The sequence below is a fragment of the Arachis hypogaea genome, chromosome 16, assembly GCF_003086295.3.
Source record: "Arachis hypogaea cultivar Tifrunner chromosome 16, arahy.Tifrunner.gnm2.J5K5, whole genome shotgun sequence".
Lineage (NCBI taxonomy): Eukaryota > Viridiplantae > Streptophyta > Magnoliopsida > Fabales > Fabaceae > Arachis > Arachis hypogaea.
In genome coordinates this window covers 57,216,676-57,240,668 of record NC_092051.1, presented here as the reverse complement: position 1 = coordinate 57,240,668, position 23,993 = coordinate 57,216,676, and the positions used below count along the sequence as shown (strand labels likewise).

The window sequence follows — 23,993 nt, the reverse complement described above, 5'->3', positions numbered from 1 at the left end:
GTCATTCTGTTGTCTTCCTTTTTCATTGAGGTCTTCTCTGATGAGTATAGGTATTGGTTGTTAGCCACTATCTCAATGAGTCCGTTGGCCTCCTCCAGAGTTTTCTTCATGTGTAAAGAGCCACCTACAGAATTATCCAGGGATACCTTGGCTCTTTTAGAGAGTCCGTCATAAAAGATATCCAGCTTGACCCACTCTGTGAACATTTCAATGGGACATTTTTTGAGCATCAACTTGTACCATTCCCAAGCGTCACAGAGAGACTCGCTCTCTTCCTGCTTAAAAGCTTGAATATTCCTCCGTAGCTTAGTCAGCTTCCTTAACAGAAAGTACTTGTTTAGAAATTTGCTGACTACCTCACTCCAGGTGTTCAAGCTCTTCTTGGGTTGGACATCCAACAAATCTTTTGCTCGATCTATCAATGCAAATGGGAAGAGCATCATCCTGTAGACTTTAGGATCCACTTCATGAGTCTTTACAGTGTCACAGATCTGCAAGAACTCTAATATAAACTTGTTGGGGTCTTCCTGTGGAAGCCCAGGAAACTAGCAAGTTTATTGCACCAGGATGATCAACTGTTAATTGAGTTCAAAATTGTCTACTCCAAATAGGAGGTGTACTAATGCTCCTTCCATAGAAGTCAGGAGTGGAAGCTGTATAAGATCCCAAAGTTCTTCTGTGTTGTGCATCCTCATTTGGATCCATAGTGATTTTTGGTATTCCTACACAAGCAAGAGACAAAGAAAAGTGGGAGTCTCTAAGTCAAAGTATAGAGAGCTCCCACTGAGATACCAAAAAAGAAACAAGAAATAAAATAATTTTTTTCAAATATATCAAAAATAAATAAATAAAATAAGAACTAATTCGAAAAATAAAATAAAAAATTTAATTAAAAAATCGAAAAAATAAGAAAAGGAAAGATTAAGAAAAGACATAACAACCAATTAACTAAAAAAAGAGATTTGAAAATCAAATGGTAATTTTTGAAAAAGAAGAGAGAGAAATAAGTAGATGATTTTCGAAAATAAGAGAGAAAATAGTAAGAAAGTTTTGAAAAAGGGGAAAGAGAAAGAAGAGTAGAGAAGAGAATAAGATAAAATAACTAAACAACTAATCAATAATATTTGAAAATAAATTAAAAGATTTGATTTTGAAAATTTGAAAAAGAGAGTTAAAGAAAGATTTTGAAAATTAAAATTTGAAAGAATAAGTCAAACAAGATAAGATAAGAATTGAAAAGATTTGAAAAGATTTTATTTTGAAAATTTTTGAATTTGAATTTTGAAAAAGATTTGATTTTGAAATTTGAAATTGATTTAAGATAAGATAAAGATTTGAAAAATATTTGAAAAGATAAGATATGATAAAGATTTGAAAATTTTTTGAAAGGAAAGATATGATAAAGATTTGAAAAGATTAGATCTTAAAATTAAGATAAAAAAGTTGAAATTTTACCAACAAGAAAACGCCAAACTTAAAATTTTTAAATCAAGATAAAAAAAAGCCACCAAAAACAATTCGAATACCAAGAAGAAACACAAGAACAATTCTCCAAAAACTCAAGAAAAGACAGACCAACAGAAAACCAAGAAAAGATTCCAAACTTAAGGATTGACACAAGACTCAAATAAAAGAAAAAGATTACCAAAGAGAAGAAAATATTTTGAAAAATTTTTGAAAAAGAAAAAAAGAAACACAATTGAAAGAACAATTAAACCTCAAAAAGTACCTAATCTAAGTAGCAAGATAGTCCGGTAGTTTGTCAATCTCAGAACAATCCCCGGCAACGGCGCCAAATACTTGATGTGCGAAATTGACTCCGCAAACTTTCGCACAGATGAACCGGCAAGTGCATCGGGTCGTCCAAGTAATGCCTCAGGTGAGTGAGGGTCGAATCCCACGGAGATTGTCGGATTGAGCAAGCAATGGCTATCTTGCGGATCTCAGTCAGGCAATTAGAAAAGATGGTTGTTTGGTTGGAAAACACATAAAACAGAATAAGAAAAGAGTTAACGGATTGGTGTTAAATCAATGATAAGAGAGCGGTTGAGTTTTCTGAGATGCTTTCTCTTTTTGGATCAACTTTTCTCACTGTCTACTTCAATAATGGATGATTCATTCCATGGTAAGCTGTATGTAATTAATGTCGGGGCTAGTGGTCATTAATCTCCTCTGCTTCAGATCAAACGCCGGTGCTAATGGTCATCCAATCTGAACGAAGGTGAAGATGTAGCAATTCAGTCCCTTGAAGATCCTACTCGAAATGCCACAGACAAGGTCGGATTTTTCGGATCAGAGAATGAAGCTTTATTATCCTAGCTCATACCACAAAGGCTCTAATCGCCCCGTACCTCGGCTGAAAAGATGTTCCCATGTCCACAACAAAGTCGTGGATTAGCCGTCTAAGAGATGTATAATCAAGCTAGTGGTTCAATACTATCCTACTAAGGACTCTCAAGAACCCATGCATAAAACGGGTCATACACTCATTCCACCCGGTTTCATTAGATTGAACAACGAAAATACATCTTAGAATGGAATCAAACATAGATTGAAATAAAAATAGTAATATTATTAATCCATGAGAATCAGTAGAGCACCTAACCTTAAACTAGGAGGTTTAGTTGCTCATGATTTATAGAGAAACAATGGTGAATTCAAAAATATGGCAAAATGTCCTGAACAAGGGTGATCATTGTTCTATATATACCAATCTAGTAACTAGAGATTACAGAAATAAGACAGACTAGACTCTTGGTGCGAAAATCTACTTCTTGGGCCCACTTGGTGAGTGTTTGGGCGGAGCTTTGAGTGAATCCACGTGTTGAGACTCCCCTTGGGGCGTTGAACGCCAGCCTTGCTCCCTTTTGGGCGTTCAACTCTAGATAGGGGGCAAGATGGGCATTCAACACCCATTTTGGACCATCATTTCCAGAACAAAGTATAGACTGTTATATATTTCTGGAAAGCCCTAGAAGTTAACTTTCCAACACCGTTGACAACACTTCATTTGGGCCTCTATAACTCCAGATATGCTTTTTTGAATGCACGGAGGTCAGAATCTAACAGCATCTGTAGTCCTTTCTCAACCTCTGAATCAAACTTTTCCAAAAATTACCGAAATCACCCAAAAATCACCCAAAATCATAGAAAAACCACAAAACTTCAAAGTAGCATCTAAAAAGTGATTTTTGCACTAAAACGTACTAAAACTTAATAAAACTTAACTAAACATACTGAAAATAATGAGAAAATGGTACTAAAAAATGTATAAAAATATCTACACATCACCCGTTAGTTTTTCTTTTAATTAATTTTCTTTTTAATTTGTGAATCATATCCTATTATCTTTCTTGATTTTTAATCATTATCTTATTTATCTTTTCCTTGATTCTTGACTTTCTCTTGATTTTTGATTTTTTCTTGATTTCATCAAGATTTTCTTTTTAATTTGTTGGTTACTAGTTTATTTATTTCCCTTAAATTTTCGAACTTATCTTATTTATCATTCTCTTTATTCTCAAAATTTTGTTTTAAGTTATTTTATCTTTATTTAATTTCAAATTTTAAGTCTGGTGTCTTTTAATATTTCTTTTTTCTTTTTAAATATTAAAAATTTCAAATCTTTTCTTTTCTTTTTAGTTAATTTCTTTTTAAAATTTTCAAATCATATGTTGTTTATCTTATCTTGATCTTTGATCCTTATCTTATCTTTTTCCTTGATATTTAAATTTTGACATCCTATCTTTATTTTAAATTAAAATTTAAAAGTTTAGTATTTTGTTAGTTTTTCTTTCTTTCAAATTTGAATTTCAAAATCTTTATTTGACCTTTTCTTTCTAATTTTCAAAAATTTTCAAATCAAATCTTCCATCTTTATTTTCAAATCTTCTTAGCTAACTGTTTGCTTTATCTTGTTTTATTCAATTTTTAAGTTTGGTATTTCTTTAATTTTTCTTTCTCTTTTTTTTTTGTATTTCGAAAGTTTTTAAATCCCTTTCTTTCTAATTTTTTTATTTTTCAAAATTTCTAATTTTTTTCACTTTTTTATTTATTTTTTAATTTTTAATTAAAAAAACTAACTATTTTTTCGAAAACTTTAAAACCTTTCTTTTTAATTTCCGAAATTCTTTGAGTTAAATCTCCCATCTTTATTTTCAATTACTTTTACTTTTTCCTACTTCATTTCTTTATTAGAATTTTTTACTGGGAGCTCTCTATACTCTGACATAAAGACTCCCGGTTTTTATTTGTTTCTTGTTTGTATGTGTGAGCAGAAATAAGAAGGAGTCATGAAAGTGTACTCCTTAAATACAATCCATGCACAAAATGAGCTTATGCGTCAGCAGATAAGTCTTCTTACTCAACAATTGCATGGCATGCAGAAACCAGTTGCAAAGATTCAGAATACTTCTCCAGATGGTCCATATGGTATGAATGATGTCTCCCCTCAAGATGAGCCTTATAACTTTGGCCAGTGGACACCAGAGCAGGTTAAGTACACGGGCAACCTCTTAAGTGACCCCGATGATACACCTTGGTTTCAAAGGTGGGGGAGTTTCTCAAGCTTTGGGAGGAGAGAGCGGCCCCATGGTCATCAACCAAATTATGCCAATAGCTTTCAGGGGAATCTTAATCAAAATCCAGTCAACAACCTTCCTCTTCAGCGCCCAATACCTCCTAACATTGCACCTCACCTGGCATCCATGCTTACAGAAGTATGACAGGAAACCCGAGCTTCTTGCAAGATTATGGAAGCGCAATTGAGCCAGACCAAACAACAAATGGAGACATCTAAGGAAAGCCTCTCTGACCTAGCCACAGTAGTTTCTGACCTCTCCAAGACCACTCAGAATTTCATGCAAGAAACCCAGTCTTCAAATAGGAACTTGGAGATATAAGTGGGTCAGTTAAGTAAAAGGATACCTGAGGAACCCTCCAACACTCTTCCAAGCAACATAGAGGTAAATCCAAAGGAAGAGTGCAAGGTCTTTACTATGGTAGAGGAGGCTGAAACCAAGGGGGAGCAAGCTACTAAGGATCTGAAAGAAAACAAGACTCAAGAAGAGGCTGAGAGTGCACTTGTACACGCTAGTAATGCTGAGAAAGGAAAATTGGTGCTGAGGTTATATAAGGATTGGATGATTTTTAAGGTTTTAAAACCTCCATTACCCCTTGACAAATTGGTACTTGCATACAACGTACAATGCTGAAGCCCCCTCCTTGGTGGAACCTCATACAGTATTCCCAGATATCAAACCTAAGTTTGGTGTTGAGCAGTCACCACCCACCAAGGAGGAAGGTCCCAAGAGGGCGATGCCTAAGGGACGGAGGCACAAAAAGATCCCTACCGAAGGCTTCTCACTAGGGATGAGGATGGTATTCACTGCAAGCCCAATCCTGCCTCATACAGAGAATAGGATCCTGTCTTCTGAGCATATTAAGTTGACCCTTGAGAGCACAGGAAAGAAGCCCTTAGTAAGTGGTGAGGATTTAAGCCTCCATGACTATCTTCCTCCTTGAAGGAGCTGACTATCAAACTAGTGATGATAAAGAAGTACTTGTTGGGAGGCAACCCAACCATATGTATCATTTAGTTTAATTACAGTTTTCTTTAGTTTGAGTATCTTTTAGTAAATCTTTATTTGTCATTGATTTTCATAGTTTTTCTCTTTTTCTAACGTTTGTGATCTTCCGTAGCACTTAGAACAGAAATAGGAAAGCATGGCAAGAAAAACAAAACACCCTAGAGGGTACCCCTGCTAGGCGTTCAATGCCAGAAGGGAGAAGAGAGCTTGGGCGTTCAATGCCCATAAGAGAACAGAGAGGACCCTCTGGCATCCAATGCCAGTCTTGGCGCTGAACGCCCAGAGGGAAGGTAGCAAGGAGGGGAGCAGTCCTGGCGTTTAAGGCCTATACATGACCAAGTTTTCTTTGCTTAGGGACAAGCAAAATTTTTAAGTTTGGTGTTACAGAGCGAGCTCTAGGTGTATATTATCATCAATGGCACCAAAAGGAGGTAAATCATCTTCACAGAAGAGCACAGTCTGAGCAATCATTAGCACTGAGGTGGTTGAGTTTCATTCCCCCTTTTCTTTCTGTTTTTTAGTATATTATTCTATTGTCTATTTTCTATTCTAGCTTTTGCGTGATCACTCTTAGGATTTGGCTTTAGTAGTTTATTTTCAAAATTTTTATGGTTAGAATATGTCTCAATATTGCCCATTAAGCTTCAAAAGAAACATCTTTTGAAAAGGAGGTAGTAAAATGCATAAGATATTGAATTAAATTATGCGTTATTCTATTACTTTGATGTGGTGGCCTTAGCTTTATTTTTTGAATGAATGAATTAACTGTACATAATTGATATTGAGATTGAGGATATTGACTCTTGAAGGACAGTGAATTTAGAAAAGTATTATTGATTCTCTGAAATATCAAAAAGATTGTTTCTTGAAGCAAAAGAAGCAGCCAAAAGAAAAAGAAAAAAAAAAAGAAAAATCAAAAGAAAAGGTCCAAGGTTTTGAGCATCAATGGTTAAGATGGTCAAAATTAGTCTAAAAAGCTCAAATGAGTTGCTATCCCTAACTATATGCTTGTGGTGTGAAGGTATCAAGAAAAACTTGAGACTGAGCATTTAAATTCGTGATCCAATGCTATAAAATGTATGCTTAAGAACTCTGAGCACCACTGTTTGGGAATTTAAGCAAAGCTAAATTCGAATCCAAAGGGTTCTCCCAGTTAAGTGCTTGTGGCATTTATGTATCAAGTGGTAATACTTGAAAATAAAATGCTTAGAGTCACGGCTCGGGTCAAAAGATGCAAAGCACCAAAAGAAAAAGTTGTGTTCAAGAATTAAGTTGCTTGAGGACAAGCAACTGTCTAAATTTGGTGTTGTGATGCGTAAACATTTTGTACCCTTTTTCATAGCATTTTTTTAGTGTTTTTGGTTATATTTCATTAAGTTTTTGTGTGTTTTAGTACAAAATTCACCCTCACATCCCAGTTTCTCATTTGAAAATTCTTCATCACTTGATTATGCCTCAACACAAAGTTTTCTCCAAAATTTATACAAGTCATCCCATCAATCACACAACTCATTTCACACCCCTCAACACAACTTCACCACAACACATCCATGTCACTAAAATTACTCTCAACCTTCATCTCTTGAACCAGCAGATGAGGATTACCTTCAGTGGTCCAAAGAACCCTTAGAAAGCCAATGCCAAGCCATTGAAATACACAGACAACTCGTGAAAAGACACACACAACCCCAATCCTGGAAAGAAATCCTCTTCAAGAAGATTAATAGGCCCTTAGAGCAAACAAGGAAGACCTTAGAACCACTATACAGAGAGGATGAAGACCAATTTGTGGGTGAGGAAGTGGAAAAGCAAGATGAGGAAGCCTCTGTGTCAAGTGAAATTTCAATAGAAAAGGAGGTTGTGGAGGTGTTTGAACCTGTGGCTTCATATTCACAGAAGCTAATTGAGGTGATAGAGGAACATAAAACTTCACTCCTAAAAGACTTAATGGAATATCATGTAAAAGAAGAGGAGGAAGCCAATCAAGAGAAGTCACACTCAACTGAAGCAGAGAAGTGCAAAGAGGAAGAGCTCTTGGAACCACCAATGCAAAAAGCTCTTGATGAAGAAATCACTCCAACAATCACACAACCACCAAGACTTGGATTCAAGGTAGTGAAGGGAATTAACAAAAGTACCGAGAAGAGGATTGTGACCAAGCTACAAAAGACAATATTCATGAAGAAGAGAAGGTCAACTACAAGCAATCCTCCCCCTGATCTAGCAAGCAAGCTCAATCAAGCCATTAACAAACGAAAGCTTGCTGAGGAGAGACCAAGACAGGGGGCAATAGCTGAATCTTCTCCTCCCTTAAGGTCATTCCTCTTAACAAACTGGAAGAAGAGGAAGAAAGTGAACAACATGTCAACCGTAGGTATAATTTCTCTTCTCTGCTTTGTTTTCTTTCTGTGCTTTGTTTAAATTCAATAAATTGGTATATGGTTACATTCTAAGTTTGGTGTTGTCCTGCAACAAACTGTTTTCCATCTTCATGGATGATTGCATCAATTTTACATGGAAGTGTCACACTAAGATTTTAAGTTTGGTGTGCCACTTAATTTTCTACGCAAGTCATCCAGCAGCACCACTTGTTTGTATAATCACAATGCCTCTGCAGTTTTATTTTTCTCTTTTGATTTAACACTTTTTCATTCTACTTGCTGTAGTTATTTTTCTGTTTTTTAAATGCTTTCCTCTAGTTTGCTTATTAACTGTCTTTGTTAGTACATCACCAAGAGATCCTTATTCATGACAGATTCTTGGCTTGGTGATTGTACTTAACAAATAACAGTTTCATTTGCTTAGTTTTAATTCAAATAAATTGACATAGGATTGCATTATAAACTTGGTGTTGCTATGCAACAAAAATTTGATTCCAATCTTTACTGGATACTTGCAGTGATTTCAAGTGTAAGTATCACACTAAGTTTGGTGTGCCACTTACTTTCTTTATGCAATGTATCATGCACACCCTCTATGTTTGCAATCATAATGTCTCTGTTTCTTGTGCCTTGATTGTTATCTTTAATTATGCTTGCTTCACATGTGCTACTAATGTTTCATTGTGTAAGACATTCATGATCCATCTTAGTCCCATAGCCATTGTTCTAACTGTTGCTTGAGGATGAACAAGCATTCTGAGTTTGGCAAGGGAAAGAGGAAGAATAGAGGAAAAAGGACAACAATAATGAAGATAAACTACAAGGTTGTAGAGTTCCTTCTCTTCTCATTTGTTTCCAGCACTTAAATTGCATGATTGTCTTCATTTTCTCTGTTTACATGTGTGTATGAATAAAGCATAGCTTGAATCTTGATTTGTATCATGTTGCTGTGGCATTATGACTACCAACTTGAGTTTTGTGAGTTCAAAAGCAATAAAGCATCATGATCATAAACAAACAAGGAATAAAAGAAGAACTTAGCATGTTCATACAAGTATTGGAAAGCTAGTATGATTAATTGTTGCTCAATTACATTGGATTTTATTTAATTGAAGTTTTCATCTAGGACATTTTGTGAAATCTTTTGAAATCATGAAAACCTTGAAGAAGCAAATACAATTAAGTTAAGAAAAGAAAAAGGGAAAGAATGAGAAAGCTGAAGGCTCTGAGTACCAATGACAATTAAATTGTTAAGTACTTGTGGTGTTTATGTATCAAGTATAATGCTTGAAAACAAAATACTTAGAGTCAAGGTTAGGCTCAAAGTGCAAAAAGCACTCCCTCAAAGCTCAAGGCTCTAAGCATCAATGATTAGAGAGCAAAGAAAAGAAACAAATGAGCTTAATAAAGTCCTCTAATTCAAATGCTTGTGGTGCTTATGTATCAAGTGGTAAAACTTGAAAACAAAGCATTTAGAGTCGTAGCTTTGTTATCAACTCATAGGTAAAGCACCCAAAAGAAGAAGCTAATAAGAAAAATAAAAAACTTGTTTCAAGGAAAAATTATAAGAAAAAGATTTCATAAATTGAGCTAGATAGAAGCATCAATCATTTATACTTCTTTTGTGATTGTAGCATGCATAGAAAACTAGCTAACCATGAACATTGAGTTGCTATTCTTTTTACCTTGGATTGTCAATCTTTATTGCATGATTCTTTTCTTGCTTGGTGGTGCACGAAATCACAATCACACTTTTGCAATTCCGCACAACTAACCAGCAAGTGCACTGGGTCGTCCAAGTAATACCTTACGTGAGTAAGGGTCGATCCCACAGAGATTGTTGGCTTGAAGCAAGCTATGGTTATCGTGTAACTCTTAGTCAGGATATCAATAATTCTTAGATTTAATTGTAAAAAGTAGAAGAACATGAAATAAATACTTGTTATGCAGTAATGGAGAATAGGTTGAAGTTTTGGAGATGCTTTGTCTTCTGAATCTCTGCTTTCCTACTGTCTTCTTCTTTATGCACGCAAGGCTCCTTCCATGGCAAGCTTTATGTTGGGCATCACCGTTGTCAATGGCTACTTCCCGTCCTCTCAGTGAAAATGTTCCAAATGCGCTGTCACCGCACAGCTAATCATCTGTCGGTTCTCGATCATGTTGGAATAGGATCCATTGATCCTTTTGCGTCTGTCACTACGCCCAATACTCGTGAGTTTGAAGCTCGTCACAGTCATCCCTTCCCAGATCCTACTTAGAATACCACAGACAAGGTTTAGACTTTCTGGATCTCAAGAATGACCGCCAATAATTCTAGCCTATACCACGAAGGTTTCAATCTTAGATTAGAAACCCAAGAGATACACATTCAAGCTTGATAGCATGTGGAACGGAAGTGGTTGTCAGGCACGCATTCATAGGTGAGAATGATGATGAGTATCACGGATCATCACATTCATCAGGTTGAAGTGCGAATGAATATCTTAGAATAGAGGCAAGCATAATAGAATGGAAAACAGTAGTAATTGCATCAATTCATCGAAACACAGCAGAGCTCCTCACCCCCAACCATGGGGTTTAGAGACTCATGCCGTAGAGAATACAATATGAAACGTGTAAAATGTCATGAGGTAGAAGATGAATTACTAAAAGTAGTTTTTATAGTAAACTAGTGACCTAGGGTTACAGAAAATGAGTATGCTAGGGTGTTTAGTGTAAAAATCCTCTTCCGGGGCCGACTTAGTGTGTGCTTGGGCTGAGCATTGAAGCTTTCATGTGTAGAGACTTTTCTTGGAGTTAAATGCCAGCTTTTGTGCCAGTTTGAGCGTTTAACACTCCAACTCTTATGCCAGTTCTGGCGTTAAACGCTAGAATTCTTAAGCTGACTTGGAACGCCGGTTTGGGCCATCAAATCTTGGGCAAAGTATGGACTATTATATATTGGAAATCCCAGGATGTCTACTTTCCAACGCAATTGTGAGCGCGCCAATGGGGCTTCTGTAGCTCCAGAAAATCCATTTCGAGTGCAGGGAGGTCAGAATCCAACAGCATCTACAGTCCTTTTTCAGCCTTTGAATCAGATTTTTGCTCAGGTCCCTCAATTTCAGCTAGAAAATACCTGAAATCATAGAAAAACATGCTCATAGTAAAGTCCAGAAAAGTGAATTTTAAATAAAAACTAATAAAAATATAATAAAAACTAACTAAAATATACTAAAAATATACTAAAAACAGTGCCAAAAAGCGTATAAATTATCCGCTCATCACAACACCAAACTTAAATTGTTGCTTGTCCCCAAGCAACTGAAAATCAAATAGGATAAAAAGAAGAGAATATACAATGAATTCCAAAAACATCTATGAAGATCAGTATTAGATGAGCGGGGCTTTTAGCTTTTTGCCTCTGAACAGTTTTGGCATCTCACTTTATCCTTTGAAGTTTAGAATGATTGGCTTTTATAGGAACTCAGAATCCTGATAGTGTTATTAATTCTCCTAGTTAAGTATGTTGATTCTTGAACACAGCTACTTTATGAGTCTTGGCCGTGACCCTAAGCATTTTGTTTTCCAGTATTACCACCGGATACATAAATGCCACAGACACATAACTGAGTGAACCTTTTCAGATTGTGACTCAGCTTTGCTAGAGTCCCCAATTAGAGGTGTCCAGAGCTCTTAAGCACACTCTTTTTGCTTTGGACCATGACTTTAACCGCTCAATCTCAAGTTTTCACTTGACACCTTCAGGCCACAAGCACATGGTTAGGGACAGCTTGGTTTAGCCGCTTAGGCCAGGATTTTATTCCTGAGGGCCCTTCTATCCACTGATGCTCAAAGCCTTGGATCCTTCTTATTATCCTTGCCTTTTGGTTTAAAAGGCTATTTGCTTCTTCTGCTTGCTTTTTCTTTCTTTTTCTCTTTTTTGTTTTTTTTCGCATATCATCCTCTCTTTTTTTTTTACTATTTTTTCTTGCTTCAAGAATCAATTTTTTGATTTTTCAGATTATCAATAACATTTCTCCTTTTCCATCATTCTTTCAAGAGCCAACAATTTTAACATTCATAAACAACAAATTCAAACATATGCACTGTTCAAGCATTCATTCAGAAAACAAGAGTATTGCCACCACATCAAAAAAATTAAACTGTTTTAAAATTTGAAATTCATGTACTTTTTTTTTTCAATTAGAAACACTTTTTATTTAAGAAAGGTGATGGATGCATAGGACATTCATAGCTTTAAGACATAAACTTTAAATTTTATTAATCATGGAATGACAATAAGACTCAAAAATAAATATAAGAGCAAACTAATAATAATAGAAGACAGAAAAGTAAAAAAAACAGAAAAGTAAATGACTCTTAAAATAGACTCTTAATAATAAAGGTTATCACAGAGTTAGGACTCAACAACCTTGATCTTGAGAAATGGATGCTCCCTCAATCTGTGGGGTGCTTGGTCCTTCAAGGGAGAGCTTCTGGCGCTTCAGCTCCTGTAGCTCACGCCCCTACTTCTCCTATTCCTTCAGCAGTTTGCAGAGCATGCAGTTTTGATTCTGCTGTTCTTCCTTAAGTTGTTCCATAGCTTCTTGCAACTTGGTAACAGATTCTTCTAGGCGAGAACAGTAGTCAATTTCAGGAATTTCTGGGAGGAACTCCTGCACCCTCCATTTTATGGAGTTGTCTTGCACTTGTCCTTCCATTGACTTCTTGGTGATTGGGTGTTCGATTGGGATGAATTCATCTACTCCCATCCTCACCCCATCATCTTTACATAGCAGAGAGATTTAGCTTGGGTAGGCCAGTTTGGCTTCAGTGGAGTTCTTGTTTGCAATTGTGTAAATCTCACAAGAAATCAGATGATGAATCTCCACTTCCTTTCCAAGCATAATACAATGAATCATCACGGCTCTTTTGACAGTGACCTCAGAGCGGTTGCTAGTGGGCAATATAGAACGCCCAATGAAGTCCAACCAGCCTCTTGCAACTGGTTTGAGATCTCCCCTCTTGAGTTGGTTTGGGAAGCCTTGTGAATTGGTTATCCACTTAGTTCCAGGGAGGCATATGTCCTCTAGAACTTGATCCAACCCCTTATCTACTCTCACCATTCTCCTATTAAAGGAATCTGGATCATCTTGTAGTTGAGGCAGTTTGAAGACCTCTCTTATTTTGTCCAGATGGAAGTAAATAAGCCTCCCTCTGACCATGGTTCGATAGGTATGAAAGGCGGTTCCAGTTATTCTCTGCTTATCTGTTAGCCACAAATTTTAGTAGAATTCCTGAACCATGTTTCTTCCAACCTTTGTTTCAGGATTAGCTAGAATTTCCCATCCTCTGTTTCGAATTTGCTCTTGGATCTCCGGATATTCATCTTCTTTCAGATTGAATTTAACTTCCGGGATCACTGACCTCAAACCCATTATTTTGTGGTAATGGTCTGCATGTTCTTTGGTTAGGAACCTCTCTTGATTCCAAAGACTCTTTGGAGTATTCTCTTTTTTGCCTCTTGATTTGGTTTATTTTCCCTTAGGTGCCATGATCTTGATGAGTCTTAGCTCAGTGATCATGGAAAAACACACCAAACTTAGAGGTTTGCTTGACCTCAAGCAAAAAAAAGGAAATGGGAGAGAGAGGAGAAGAGGAAAATTTGAATGGTGGAGAGGAGGGGATGGCCGAATGTGTATTTATAAGAGGAGGGGAGGGATTTCAAAAATTTTGAAAGAGATATGCCATAGAGATATGATTGGTGGAAGAAAATAAAATCATGATATGAAAAAGATATAAAGAGGTTAAATCTGATAATTTGGTTATGCATCTAAGAAATATGAGATGATATGATGGGTTTAAAAAGATTTGAAAAGAAATTGAAAAGATACTTGAGTTTTTGAAGAAGACTTGGGAAGGATTTGAAGGAAAATTGAAAAGAGATTTAGAGAATTGTTGAATTTTTGAAAATTGAGGGTGAATAATGAAAGTTTGAAACATGTTTATGCAGAAAATTATGAGTTAAAACATGAAAATTTGAATTTGGAAACAAAATCTCCTCCCCCTGCCTTTCTGGCGTTAAACGCCCAGAATGGTATCCATTCTGGCGTTTAATGCCCAATTGTTGGCCATTATGGGCGTTTAACGCCCAGCCAGGTACCCTGGCTGGTGTTAAACGCCAGAAACCCCTTTATCACTGGGCGTTTTGCTGAATGCCCAGGATGCTGCAATTCTGGCGTTAAACGCCCAGAATGGTACCCATTCTGGCGTTTAATGCCCAAAATGCCCTTTACTGGCATTTTCTTGTCAGCAAGCTCCTTTTCTTGGCTTTTTGCACTGAATCCTTCTGTAACTCTGTGAATTCCTTCAATTTTGATGATTAACCTTTGAAGAAAATGTATATCAAATTTTTACAAGTATTATTTAAAACAAATAACCTGCTAATGGCTGGGTTGCCTCCCAGCAAGCGCTTCTTTATTGTCTTTAGCTGGACCTTTACTGAGCTTCATTCAAGCCTCAGTTTTGAGCATTCTTGCTCAAAATTGCTTTCAAGATAATGTTTGATTCTCTGTCCATTAACAATGAACTTTTTGTCAGAATCAATATCTTGAAGCTCAACATATCCATATGGTGACACTCCTGTAATCACATATGGTCCCCTCCACCGGGATTTTAATTTCCCAGGGAATAATCTGAGCCTAGAGTTGAACAGTAGAACTTTTTGTCCTGGCTCAAAGACTCTGGATGACAATTTCTTGTCATGCCACTTTTTTGCTTTTTCCTTATAAATTTTTGCATTTTTAAAAGCATTGAGTCTGAACTCCTGTAGCTCATTTAGCTGGAGCAATCTTTTCTCACCAGCTAACTTAGCATCCAGGTTTAGGAATCTGGTTGCCCAGTAGGCTTTATGTTCCAGTTCCACGGGTAGATGACAGGCCTTGCCATACACAAGCTGGTATGGAGAGGTTCCTATAGGAGTCTTGAATGCTGTTCTGTATGCCCACAGAGCAACATCCAAGCTCTTTTTCCAATCCTTTCTACGGGCAATTACAGTCCGTTCAAGGATTTTTTTTAGCTCTCTATTAGAGACTTCAACCTGCCCATTTATCTGTGGATGATACGAAGTTGCTACTTTGTGGCTAATTCCATATCGGACCATAGCAGAGTAAAGCTATTTATTGCAGAAATGGGTGCCCCAATCACTGATTAGTACTCTGGGAACATCAAATCTGCTGAAAATATGTTTTTGAAGGAACTTCAGCACAGTCTTGGTATCATTAGTGGGTGTGGCAATTGCTTCCACCCATTTAGATACGTAGTCTACTGCCACCAGAATGTAAGTGTTTGAGTATGATGGTGGGAAATGACCCATGAAGTCAATACCCCATACAACAAACAACTCAATCTCTAAGATCCCTTGTTGAGGCATGGCGTAACCATGAGGTAAGTTGCCAGCTCTTTGGCAACTGTCACAGTTACGCACAAACTCTCGGACATCTCTATAGAGAGTAGGCCAGTAGAAGCCACATCGGAGGACTTTAGTGGCTGTGCCCTCACTTTCGAAATGTCCTCCATATTGTGATCCATGGCAATGCCACAGGATCTTCTGTGCCTCCTCTCTAGGGATGCATCTGCGGATCATTCCATCTGCACATCTCTTAAAGAGATATGGTTCATCCCTACTTTGCATCAGAAATTAGTATTTTCTTTTGCACCCTGCTGTACTCCTGGCGTATGAACCTCACAGCTTTATAATTTGCAATGTCTGCAAACCATGGTGCTTCCTGAATGGCAAAGAGTTGCTCAAACCTTAAAGGTCTCAGAGATCTCAGTAGAAGGGAGGGACGCCCCAGCTACTGGTTCTATCCGGGACAGGTGATCAGCTACCTGGTTCTATGTCCCTTTTATATCTCTTATTTCTATATCAAACTCTTGCAGAAGCAACACCCATCTTATGAGCCTGGGTTTTGAATCCTGCTTTGTGAGTAAATATTTAAGAGCAGCATGGTCAGTGTACACAATTACTTTTGATCCTACTAAATAGGATCTAAACTTGTCAATGGCATAAACCACTGCTAGTAGCTCTTTTTCGGTGGTTGTGTAATTCTTCTGTGCGTCATTTAGAACACGAATGGCATAGTAAATGACGTGCAGAAGCTTGTTATGCCTTTGTCCCAACACTGCACCAATGGCATGGTCACCGGCATCACACATTAGTTCGAATGGTAATGTCCAGTCTGGTGCAGAGATGACTGGTGCTGTGACCAGCTTAGCTTTCAGGGTTTCAAACGCTTGCAGACACTCTGTGTCAAACACAAATGGCATGTCAGCAGCTAGCAGGTTGCTTAGAGGTTTTGCAATTTTTGAAAAATCCTTTATGAACCTCCTATAGAATCCTGCATACCCCAGAAAGCTTCTGATTGCCTTAACATTGGCAGGTGGTGGTAATTTTTCAATCACCTCTACCTTGGCTTGATCCACCTCTATTCCCTTGCTTGAAATTTTGTGCCCAAGGACAATTCCTTCAGTCACCATAAAGTGACATTTTTTCCAATTTAAGACCAGGTTAGTCTCTTGGCACCTTTTCAGGACAAGTGCTAGATGATCAAGACAGGAGCTGAATGAGTCTCCAAATACTGAGAAGTCATCCATGAAGACTTCCAGGAACTTCTCTACCATATCAGAGAAGATAGAGAGCATGCACCTCTGAAAGGTTGCATGTGCATTGCATAGACCAAAAGGCATTCTTCTGTAAGCAAATACTCCAGATGGACATGTGAATGTTGTTTTCTCTTGGTCTTGAGGATCCACTGCAATTTGGTTGTAGCCTGAATAGCCATCCAAAAAGTAGTAGTATCCATGGCCTGCTAGTCTCTCTAGCATCTGGTCTATGAATGGTAAAGGAAAATGATCCTTTCTGGTGGCTGTATTGAGCCTTCTGTAGTCAATACACATACGCCACCCTGTAACTGTTCTTGTGGGAACCAGTTCATTCTTTTCATTATGAACTACTGACATGCCTCCCTTCTTGGGGACAACTTGGACAGGGCTCACCCAGGGGCTATCAGAAATAGGATAAATAATCCCAGCCTCTAGTAACTTAATGACCTCTTTCTGCACCACCTCCTTCCTGGCTGGATTTAGCCGCCTCTGTGGTTGAACCACTGGCTTAGCATCATCCTCCAATAGGATCCTGTGCATGCATCTTGCTGGGCTAATGCCCTTAAGATCACTTATGGACCACCCAAGAGCTGTCTTGTGTGTCTGTAGCACTTGTATTAGTGCTTTCTCTTCTTGTGGATTTAAAGCAGAGCTTATGATCACTGGAAAAGTGTCACCCTCTCCCAGAAATGCATATTTCAGGGATGGTGGTAGTGGTTTGAACTCGTGTTTAGGAGGTTTCTCCTCTTCCTGAGGGATTTTTAGAGGTTCTTTAATTTCCTCTGGTTCCTCCAGATCAGGCTGAACATCTTTAAAGATGTCATCTAGATCTGATTCAAGACTCTCAGTCATATTGATCTCTTCCACCAAAGAGTCAATAATATCAGTGTTCATGCAGTCATTTGATGTGTCTAGATGCTGCATAGCTTTGACAGCATTTAACTTGAACTCATCCTCATTGACTCTCAGGGTCACTTCCCCTTTTTGTACATCAATAAGAGTTCGTCCAGTTGCTAGGAATGGTCTTCCTAGAATGAGAGTTGCACTCTTGTGCTCCTCCATTTCCAGCACTACAAAGTCAATTGGAAAGGCAAATGGCCCAACCTTGACAAACATGTCCTCAATTATGCCTGATGGATATTTAATGGAGCCATCAGCAAGTTGAAGACATATCCGAGTTGGTTTGACTTCTTCAGTCAACCCAAGCTTTCTGATAGTAGATGCAGATATTAGGTTGATACTTGCTCCAAGGTCACATAGAGCTGTCTTAGTACAAGCACCCTCTAATGTGCATGGTATCATAAAGCTTCCTGGATCTTGAAGCTTTTCTGGTAAGCTTTTTCAGTTTCTCTCCAATCCTTCTTATGACTTAAGATCTCTTTCATGAACTTAGCATAAGAAGTATTTGCTCGAGTGCCTCTGCAAACGGGATCTTTATCTCAAGAGTCCTGAGATAGTCTGCAAAGCGGGCAAATTGTTTATCCTGTTTTGCTTAGCGGAGTTTCTGAGGATAAGGCATCTTGGCTTTATATTCTTCAACCTTAGTTGCTGCAGGTTTATTCCCTACAGAAGTGGTTAGAGAAGCCTTTTTAGAGGGGTTACTATCAGCACTTGCAGGTGTCTGATCCCTCATTGGCATTTGAACGCCAGGATTGGGTGCAGGATGGGCGTTTAACGCTAGCTTTTCTCCCTTTTATGGCGTTTGAATGCCAGAACTGGGCAAGGAATGGGCATTTAACACCAACTTTTCTCCCTTTTCTGGCGTTTGAACGCCAGAATTATTCCTCTCTGAGCTCTTGCTGTCCTCAAAGGGATTTTAGGCAGTGTTTTGATCATCCTCTGTCATTTGTTCCTTTCTTGACTTTTTGCTACTTTGAACTGAATTATTCAATGTCTTCCCGCTCCTTAGTTGAACAGCTTGGCATTCTTCTGTTATCTGATTAGATAGCTGCTGTCTTGGCTAATTTAATTGTGCTTCTATATTTTTGTTAGCATTTTTAGTGTCTTGGAGCATCTCTTTGAATTCTGCTAATTGTTTTGTCATTAGAAGTAATTGCTGATTTAGTTCAACAATCTGTTCTTGAGGATTATGATTAGTAGTTACTACCATAGCTTCTTTTTCTTTGGATGGCTCATTGCTTGAGTACAGATGTTGATTTTTAGCAACTGTATCTATGAGTTCTTGAGCCTCTTCAATTGTCTTTCTCATGTGTATAAATCCACCAGTTGAGTGATCTAGAGACATTTGAGCTCTTTCTGTAAGCCCATAGTAGAAGATGTCTAACTGTACCCACTCAGAAAATATTTTAGAGGGGAATTTCCTTAGCATCCCTCTATAACTCTCCCAAGCATTATAAAGGGATTCATGATCCTCTTGTTTAAAGCCTTGGATGTCCAGTGATGAGCGGATAATTTATACGCTTTTTGGCACTGTTTTTAGTATGTTTTTAGTAGAATCTGGTTACTTTTGGGGATGTTTTCATTAGTTTTTATGTTAAATTCACATTTCTGGACTTTACTATAAGTTTGTGTGTTTTTCTATGATTTCAGGTATTTACTGGCTGAAATTGAGGGACTTGAGCAAAAATCAGATTCAGAGGTTGAAGAAGGACTGCTGATGCTGTTGGATTCTGACCTCCCTACACTCAAAGTGGATTTTCTGGAGCTACAGAACTCAAAATGGTGCGCTTTCAATTGTGTTAGAAATTAGACATCCAGGGCTTTCCAGCAATGTATAATAGTCCAGACTATGGCCGATTTTAGACAACGTAAAAGGGCATTGAACGCTAGTTCTACGCTGCTGTCTAGAGTTAAATGCCAGAAACAAGTCACAAACCAGAGTTGAACGCCAGAAATACGTTACAACCTGGCGTTCAACTCCAGAAAGAGCATCTACACGTGTAACATTCAAGCTCATCCCAAGCACACACCAAGTGGGCCCCGGAAGTGGATTTATGCATCAATTACTTACTTTTGTAAACCCTAGTAACTAGTTTAGTATAAATAGGACCTTTTACTATTGTATTAGAGATCTTTTGATCATCTTTGGAAGATCCTGGATTGTAATTTTGATCCTGTGATCTCGTTTTGGGGGCTGGCCTCTCGGCCATGCCTGGACCTTCATCACTTATGTATTTTCAACGGTAGAGTTTCTGCACTCCATAGATTAAGGCGTGGAGCTCTGCTGTTCCTCAAAGATTAATGCAAAGTACTACTATTTTCCTATTCAATTCAACTTATTCCGCTTCTAAGATATTCATTCGCACTCCAACCTGAATGTGATGAACATGACAATCATCATCATTCCCTATGAACGCATGCCTGACAACCACTTCCGTTCTACCTTAGATTGAATGAGTATCTCTTAGATCTATTAATCAGAATCTTCGTGGTGTAAGCTAGATTGATGGCGGCATTCATGAGAATCCGGAAAGTCTAAACCTTGTCTGTGATATTCCAAGTAGGATTCAGGGATTGAATGACTGTGACGAGCTTCAAACTCGCGAGTGCTGGGCGTAGTGACAGACGCAAAAGGAGGGTGAATCCTATTCCAGTATGATTGAGAACCTCAGATGATTAGCCGTGCTGTGACAGAGAATTTGGACCATTTTCACAAGAGGATGGGATGTAGCCATTGACAACGGTGATGCCCTTACATAAAGCCAACCATGGAAAGGAGTAGGACTGATTGGATGAAGACAGCAGGAAAGCAAAGATTCAGAGGAACGAAAGCATCTCTATACGCTTATCTGAAATTCTCACCAATGAATTACATAAGTGTTTCTATCCTTGTTTTATGTTTAATTATTATTTAATTTCAAAAACTCCATAACTATTTTATATCCGCCTGACTGAGATTTACAAGGTGACCATAGCTTGCTTCATACCAACAATCTCCGTGGGATCGACCCTTACTCACGTAAGGTTTATTACTTGGACGACCCAGTGCACTTGCTGGTTAGTTGTATCGAAGTTGTGAATGAAAAACGATTTATTAAGACGTGCGTACAGAGTTTCGGGTGCCGTTACCTGAGATCACAATTTGCCATACCAAGTTTTTGGTGCCATTGCCGGGGATTGTTCGAGTTTGGACAACTGACGATTCATCTTGTTGCTCAGATTGGGTAATTTTCTTTTTGTTTTATTTTCAAAAATTTTTTAAAAACCTTTCAAAAATTTCTCATCTGTTTTCGAAAAAAAAAATGTTTTCAAAAAAATATATCTTTCTTCAGAATTTTTAAGAATGAATTCTAGTGTTTCATGATGATTTGTTGAATCCTGGCTGGCTGTGAAGCCATGTCCAAATTCCTTTGGACTGAGGATTCAACTAATCACTTCAATGCATGTAATAGCATACTAAAGATTGGCTGGCTATTAAGCCATGCCTAACCCTCAGAATGGAGCTTTAGAATAAGAGTGCAAGATTCCTGGAATTCATATTAAAAATTTTGGAATCCTTATTTTTCTTTTTTAAATGATTTTCAAAAAAATTAAAAGAAAACACAAAAAAATAAAAAAATCAAAAAAATCAAAAATATTTCATGTTTCTTGTTTGAGTCTTGAGTCAAGTTGAAAGTTTGGTGTCAATTGCATATTCATCTTGCATTTTTTGAAAATTCATGCATTCATAGTGTTCTTCATGATCTTCAAGTTGTTGTTGGTAAGTCTTCTTGTTTGATCTTGATGTTTTCTTGTTTTGCATCTTTTCTTGTTTTACATGTGCATTTTTGCATCCATAGAGTCTAAACATGAAAGATTTCTAAGTTTGGTGTCTTGCATGTTTTCTTTGCATATAAAATTTTCAAAAATAAGTTCTTGATGTTCATCATGATCTTCAAAGTGTTCTTGGTGTTCATCTTGACATTCATAGTGTTCTTGCATGCATTCCTTGTTTTGATCCAAAAAGAAAAGAGAAAAACATGAAAATGATGTTTTAAATTTTTCTCTTTCATCAAAAAAAAATTCAAAAAAATAAAAAAAAATATCTTCTCCTTTTTCTTCTCATAAATTCGAAAATTTGAGTTGACTTTTTCAAAAATTTTTAAAATCTAGTTGTTTTTATGAGTCAAATCAAATTTTCAATTTAAAAATCTTATCTTTTTCAAAATCTTTTTCAAAAATCAAATCTTTTTCATTTTTCTTAGTTATTTTCGGAAATCTTAAAAATATTTTTCAAAAATCTTTTTCTTATCTTTATCTCCTAATTTTCGAAAATAACATCATCAATTAATGTTTTGATTCAAAAATTTCAAGTTTGTTACTTGCTTGTTAAGAAAGATTCAAACTTTAAGTTCTAGAATCATATCTTATGATTTCTTGTGAATCAAGTCATTAATTGTGATTTTAAAAATCAAACCTTTTTCAAAACTAATTTCAATCATATCTTTTAAAAAATATCTTCTTATCTTATCTTTTTTTCAAAACTTGATTTTAAAATATCCTTTCTAACTTCTTATCTTCTTATCTTTTCAAAATTGATTTTCAAATTTGTTTCAACTAACTAACTAACTTTTTGTTTGTTTCTTATCTTTTTCAAAACTACCTAACTAACTCTCTCTCTCTAATTTTCGAAAATATCTTCCCTCTTTTTCAAAAATTCTTTTTAATTAATTAATTATTTTAATTTTTGATTTTAAAATTTCAAAAATTACTAACCTTTTTCAAAAACTATTTTCGAAAACCACTAACTCTTTTTCAAAAAAATTATTTTCGAAAATTCACTTCCCCCTCTCATCTTCTTCTATTTGTTTATTTATTTACTAACATCTCTTCCTCACTCACCAAAAATCCGAACCCCCTCTCTCTCTCTGAGTTCAGATTTTCTCTTCTTCTTTTCTTTTATTCACACAGGGACCTCTATACTGTGGTAAAAAGGATCCCTATTATTATTATTTTTCTGTCCCTCTTTTTCATATGAGCAGGAGCAAGGACAAGAACATTCTTGTTGAAGCAGATCCAGAACCTGAAAGGACTCTGAAGAGGAAACTAAGAGAAGCAAAATTACAACAATCCAGCAAGCACCTTTCAGAAATTTTCGAACAAGAAGAGGAAATGGCAGCCGAAAATAATAATAATGCAAGGAGGATGCTTGGTGACTTTACTGCACCTAATTCTAATTTACATGGAAGAAGCATCTCCATTCCTGCCATTGGAGCAAACAATTTTGAGCTGAAACCTCAATTAGTTTCTCTGATGCAGCAGAACTGCAAGTTTCATGGACTTCCATCTGAAGATCCTTTTTAGTTCTTAACTAAATTCTTACAGATATGTGATACTGTTAAGACTAATGGAGTAGATCCTGAAGTCTACAGGCTCATGCTTTTCCCTTTTGCTGTAAGAGACAGAGCTAGAATATGGTTGGACACTCAACCTAAGGATAGCCTGAACTCTTGGGATAAGCTGATCAAGGCTTTCTTAGCCAAGTTCTTTCCTCCTTAAAAGCTGAGTAAGCTTAGAGTGGATGTTCAGACCTTCAAACAGAAAGAAGGTAAATCCCTCTATGAAGCTTGGGAGAGATACAAAGGACTGACCAAAAAGTGTCCATCTGACATGCTTTCAGAATGGACCATCCTGGACATATTCTATGATGGTCTGTCTGAATTAGCTAAAATGTCATTGGATACCTCTGCAGGTGGATCCATTCACCTAAAGAAAATGCTTGCAGAAGCTCAAGAACTCATTGACATGGTTGCTAATAACCAGTTCATGTACACTTCTGAGAGGAATCCTGTGAGTAATGGGACGCCTATGAAGAAGGGAGTTCTTGAAATTGATACTCTGAATGCCATATTGGCTCAGAATAAAATATTGACTCAACAAGTCAATATGATTTCTCAGAGTCTGAATGGAATGCAAGCTGCATCCAACAGTACTCAAAAGGCACCTTCTGAAGAAAAGGCCTATGATCCTGAGAACCCTGCAATAGCAGAGGTAAATTACTTAGGTGAACCTTATGGAAACACCTATAACTCATCATGGAGAAATCATCCAAATTTCTCATGGAAGGATCAATAAAAGCCTCAACAAGGCTTTAATAATGGTGGAAGAAACAGGTTTAGCAATAGCAAGCCTTTTCCATCATCCACTCAGCAACAAACATCCACTCAGCAACAGACAGAGAACTCTGAACAAAATACCTCTAATTTAGCAAACTTAGTCTCTGATCTATCTAAGGCCACTGTGAGTTTCATGAATGAAACAAGGTCTTCTATTAGAAATTTGGAAGCACAAGTGGGCCAGCTGAGTAAAAGGATCACTGAAATCCCTCCTAGTACTCTCCCAAGCAATACAGAAGAAAATCCAAAAGGAGAGTGCAAGGCCATTGAATTAATCACCATGGCCAAACCTGTAAGGGAAGGAGAGGACGTGAATCCCAAGG

At 37.1% G+C, this 23,993-nt stretch overlaps 1 non-coding gene across 1 annotated transcript; it reads right to left on the bottom strand.

Moving 5' to 3' along the window:
* Positions 1-23,062: 23,062 nt before the first annotated feature.
* LOC112761152 (small nucleolar RNA R71) lies at positions 23,063-23,166 on the bottom strand. The gene has a single exon (XR_003181561.1). It is a non-coding gene; the product is annotated as a small nucleolar RNA R71 (small nucleolar RNA).
* Between the last annotated feature and the right edge of the window lie 827 nt (positions 23,167-23,993).